Genomic DNA, 6000 nt, shown 5'->3' with positions numbered 1-6000 from the left:
GGCGTGCAGTGATGTCCACGATTTTGTTTATTTACTCCGGTCCGTATAAAAACATATAAATAATTGATGGGGGCCTATGCGGGTGGGGAGGGTGACCATTCGTGACAAGCGCCGGCCCGCATACGTGCCAATTGCAGAGTTCGCAATGCGCAGAAAAATATATCGCATCAGCAAGTACTGCCAACTGCACGGAGATAAAATAAACATATTTACTGACCGACGGCAGTAGAAATCAGTCAAAATGGCAGTTGATGGCATTTTGGACGGTCAATATTTTGTTTGGGAGCAGTCCTTCTACCTCTACTAGAAATTATACGACATTCACAGATGTACGTTTACAAACACTACATACATATTATTTTACTATGCACATATTATTATTATGTTTTACTATTAATTTGTCATTATTATACTACGTCGTAAATTACTTTCACGATTTGTAACAGAAAAAAACTATAATATAGGATTTATGCTAATAAAATTTAATATAATAAGTATATAAATAAGGAGTAAGTATATAATGTATGTCACGAATACGTAATAATATGAGTAAGTAATTAAATTACGTACAACATCAGAAAGTAGCGACACCTTTTAATATTATAAAACTATTAGGTCTGTAATCGTAATTATTTTTTGTATGAAGAAATAAGAAAAAGCAAATTTTCATACGAAGATAATAATTATTAAAATAAACTGAATATATATTTAGTTATTTCTGAATACCCTTAGCCTTATCATTGTATCTTGGATATGGACATCATAACAGTGATCTGGGGAACTATTATAGACCCCCGCACTTTCAGGTATAAATCTACGCCCCCGACCCCGGCATTGTTCGTAACCACAAAACAGATTATTAAATATAATTCAGATAGGCTATACATCAATATACTACATTTTAAAGCAGGGTTTTGAATGTGTGAGTGTCCTATGAAAATGAAACACATTATAGAATATGTGCAATAATGTGTGTTGCAACCTTCAAATACACCAATATTGAATGAGCGTCAGTGCATAAACCGAGAACAATTGTCAGAACGAAGCGTAGAATGACGTATTCATGATATTCTTCCACACTCGAAATCGGTTGCCTGTTACTCCACACCCGTTAGGTATTTCAGTTCTCATTAATGGCCATAGCCAAGATAATATGATGGTTTTATTTAATGTAGCACATTGATCTCACGATTGACATCACGCCTTCAAAAATGCATATCGCTCTTCAGTCTTTTAACGTCTTCCTAGGCCATTTCAGCATCCTGTACCTCCACAGTATACACCCTGTGGATGGTATTTAGTCGCGTTCCATGATGCCGGTTGTAACTCTTTTGGTAAACTGTAGCAGTGCCGAGCCATCTTACTATTCAGTTTCGATGTGATAAATGTCTGTTAGGCTTTTTAATTCATCGTTATTCTTACAGTCATAAGCCAGTATTCGCTCCAAGAGCTCTTAAGAATCAGTATACCTACTGTTGGGTCACTAGTGTGGTGTTCGATGTGTAGGTAGAGCATGATGATAATGAAGTCTACGATGTAGCAAGGTGAGATTTATTAGCAGCGTATCGGTACAATAGTATATTCTACACGATAGTTACGAGCTAAGTACTTGGATTCGAGTGACATCTAGATAAATTATTCTTCGTTATTTATACACTAAAAAGTAATACATTAACATTAAATTCTGTTACATAATCATATTGAACTAAATATAGAATTAGCGTTTTAAATTGAGTAGCAAAATGAAATATTATTTATTATTACAGTTGTACGAAAATATGATACTATAAAAAATGATTATTCAGCTAATACACCGTAATGATTTATAATGTGCTGTGATATGTAATAATATACCGTATTTAATGTCGCCAAACAACTTGCTGATTTAGCTAAGATTGTTTGCTGAAAATGGATTCGCTGGGAATATATTACTGCAGAACAATTTGATATAATAGATATTTGATCGCTTATTATTCTGCAGCTACACTACTATTGTTCTGAGGTATGAGCTCTTATAAGTTAGCATACAGTAAAAAAGCACTGTCAACACAACATTGATGATTATGCAGTATTTTGTTTTAACCAAGTAAAGCCGTGAATTTCATATATTTCGCATCGAGTTGAAAGTAGCATTTACCTTTCCCACGCGGATAACGTGGTCTTTTTAAGAGTGCCATGTCTATCACTGTGTTGTATACGCACAGGTTTTTCTCAACGTTTTTGATATTTTCCCGTTGCAAATCAGAGAGAAATCTTGAAAGGGACTGGTTTATCGTATAAAACGTTAGTTTATTGTTTGTTTTGATTTTAAAATCAATTATTTTTACGTTATTATTGAACAAGACGTATTATTTTCCGGCTATAATTGCCAAACAGACATAAGAAAAATAGCATGGTGATTATTTAACTAGAATTAATGGGTTTAGATTACTAACTGTACTATGAAGGTGGATAATATAATATATTATATCGACTGCTTAATCTGCAAACCGGCTAACTCCACTTGGGAAAAATGTTAAGTAAAGAGTTTACTATCGAACGGAATTTTACAATTCCTATTTTTTTTATAAACAAGCTACACTATTAATTAATATAATTACTATTTAACTTCCTTTTTATATATACAGTAGTGAGTTGTTCCATTTATGATATTGGAAATTTGGCACCTGCAATTGACTGTTTTGTGTACAGAACGATAACGCGTTTATTTATAGGTTTAGTAATTTGAAATTTTGTGTGATCATACAAAACATGCTTTAAGTGCAGATAGCTGGTTTATAGATTAAGCAGTCGATATGTTAAATTTATTATCTAACTAGTAGATACATATTTACCTAAATAAGTAATGTATTGTGAATTTTCAGTTTACTTTTCACAATGAAAATAATATTTTATCTCATATAAAAAAGAAATGTGTAGCTGTCGGTATATTATTGATCAAATATCTATTGTTAATGTATTAAATTATTTGACCGCAATAATGAATTCCCAGGACTCATATACCGGTAAACAACTGTTTACCTGTATCAGAAAATTAATTGGCGATATTAAATACGGTATCGCAATGGAAAATTAGTCTAATATCTATTCCCATAGTATCATATTATATTATGACTGTAATAATACATAAAATGTACAGCTACTCGTATTTAAACCGCTGACTCGTTCAATATAATTATGTACTAGAATATAATGGTATTACTTTCAACTGTATAAATTACGAATACTGATTTATCAAAATGTCACTCGAATGTACGTTTCCAGTCTGTTACCATCGCAGTCTCTATATTGCTTCGCCCAACATCTGATTGTACCGAGATGCGGACCACGAATCCGTACCTATCATAAGTTTAGTATTGTAACATAACTGCTGTAACATACTATTGTACCAACCGTTACGCCCAATAAACCTCGCTCCTGCACACATCTTCGACTTCTTCATCATCATCCTCAATACCATAACCTACGACACATCGATGATAACTCACACAAAAAACACTACAAATGAATCTAATTATTTTTCAAGTAACTATAATAATTATTAGTTCTCTTAGTAAAACATTTTCCTATCAAATTACTTTGATAAAAAATATTACTGTAACAGAGCGAAAACTCTAAATACGTTGTGGGAAGATATTTTCTATCAATTTTCATAATTTTCTAAGGACTTAGTGAAAAAATGAAATAGCTCAATTTAAACACAATTATCTTCTAGAAATCTAGAATATATATTTTTTAATGTCTATGATTAGTTCTCTCGGGTCAACGTCTCGTAGCAGATTAGGTTTTCAAATAATAATTGTTTTCTAAAAAAGGCATCCAGTCTAGACATGCTTCGAACATGACTTGAGATTGTCTATTGAAACAATAATTCCATGATTGGATAGGTACATATAACTCCACCGATGATCGTTTTGAAATAATTTAATCAGTCTGATTGATGAAAAAAAAATCCACGCGATTTTAATCGAATTTATTTAACAATAAAGCAGAGAAATTTATGATTACTTTTGGAATGAAAAAAAAAAACTGAACAAATATGACATATTTGTGCGACGACGAAATTAGACGGCAAAAACTGTTATGATTTATGTAGGTAACTTTAATGCCTATCGTATGCTATGGAGAGTAAATACATACAGTAAAGTATAGTAGCTGTACCAATGCTTAATTACATTACATTTGTTTCGTATTTGTTTTTGGAACGCTGTATTTAATTTAAATCTTTTATATCAACGGTTTGTTGCGTAAAGTCCCCAACTTAAAAAAATAGAATAATATAAGATAATGGGCATTAGATTTTAAATAAAACTACCTTTATTTAAATAGATTTTTGGATTGTCACTGAGTCTAATTTTTTCTTTTTTTAAACAATTGTGAAAGTATCAAATATTACTGTAGTACACAAGAGGTACTAAATGCTCACAGGTTCGCCCTAAAACCCCCTGGATAGGCGAGGTTATAAAGTTCGGTGGATGTACGTGGCAGCAAAGAACTAGGGACGTCATTTTGATTTCCATAGTAACGCACGTATATATTAATAATTTAGTTGCTAGGACCACCTCCTTAGCAACCAATAGCAGTATTTTACATTTTAGGGATTTTTCTGAAATAACTTTCCATACAAAACAGAATTAACTTAAAATGAATTCAATTCTGCTTAAAGATGGCTAAACGTATTAAAAGAATGCATTTTCATAGTGATCTGATATATTCTAAAAGTTTCAAATGTCTAGCTAGACGGGAAGTTAGTTAAAAATCGATTGCAAGATTTGTACTGGACAAACAACCACCGGACAAACAAGAATACGAGCTAATAAAAACGTTGTAAAATACGTGCATCACTGTTCTAATTTAAAGAAAAGAGTGTATTAGTCTTGACGTTACCAAAATAATAATTCAGATTAACGATTTTTAAAAAATACTGTAAAAATACTTAGATAAAAATAAGCAGTGAGGTAGGTACGCAAAGCACTTTTTAAAGGCCGGATCAATTAGAATGATTTGAAATACAACATGGCAAGGTCGTCCGGATGAAAAAAATGGCGAGAAAAACTTTTCTCGAAATGGGATGATCCAAGAATAATATCCAACATTTACTTTCATTAATTATTATTACTGCGAAGAGCAATTTCCCTTTTTAATTACGACAATACAAACCCAATGAAGCGATATTACTATGCTGTGGGTGGAAACGACACTCATTTGTTATTTTTGGCGTCAAGATGTAAATGTGTCTACTGGTTTTGCACTGCAAATTTTATAAAATGACAACGAATTATTCTGTTGGAATGAAATATATATATATTAAACTATTTTATACGGAATACAGCGGAAAACGCATTTTGAAAATAGCCGATAAACTGGATTATTTGTTAGGTTAACCTAACCAAACCTAACCTAACCCAACCTAACCTAACTTAAACTAACCCAAACTAACAAATTATCCAGTTTATCGGCTATTTTCAAAATGCGTTTTCCGCTGTATTCCGTATAACCGAAAAGTACCCAATTTTATTTTCCCCACAAGAAGACCAAGTACTTAAGAATATCAACGAATATACCCGCGAAAAAAAATGGTTGGTACCACAGAACAGATAATAATTAGAATACCGATAGGCTATATTCAATACACCGCATCTTGATGCAGGGTTTTGAATGTGTGAGTGTCCAACAAAAATGAATTTTCAGTATTCAACGTAAAACGTATTCTTGACACGTGTGTAAGTTTAACCCGGATTCTTCCTTACTCGAGTCGGTTACCTGCTATCGCCTTACCCGTTATGTATTTCCCTGAGTTCCCTGGTTGGTGCATTAAAATATATCGCTGTTTTTAAATAGGAGCTTGAGAACTAAAATCTACAAAAAGAATGAGATAAACCTTCAATTCGCTAGTAGAATTAAGAGGTCCAAGCTACTACTGTCCAAAAATACGAATTTTTGAGTAAGCAACGTGACTATGAAAGCGATTATTTTGTATGGGTGTGAAATCCGTAAACT

Source organism: Rhyacophila brunnea, unplaced genomic scaffold (assembly GCF_057557595.1).
Source record: "Rhyacophila brunnea isolate RB1 unplaced genomic scaffold, BYU_Rbru_1.0 scaffold_23, whole genome shotgun sequence".
NCBI classification, from domain to species: domain Eukaryota; kingdom Metazoa; phylum Arthropoda; class Insecta; order Trichoptera; family Rhyacophilidae; genus Rhyacophila; species Rhyacophila brunnea.
This window is presented reverse-complemented; position numbering follows the sequence as displayed.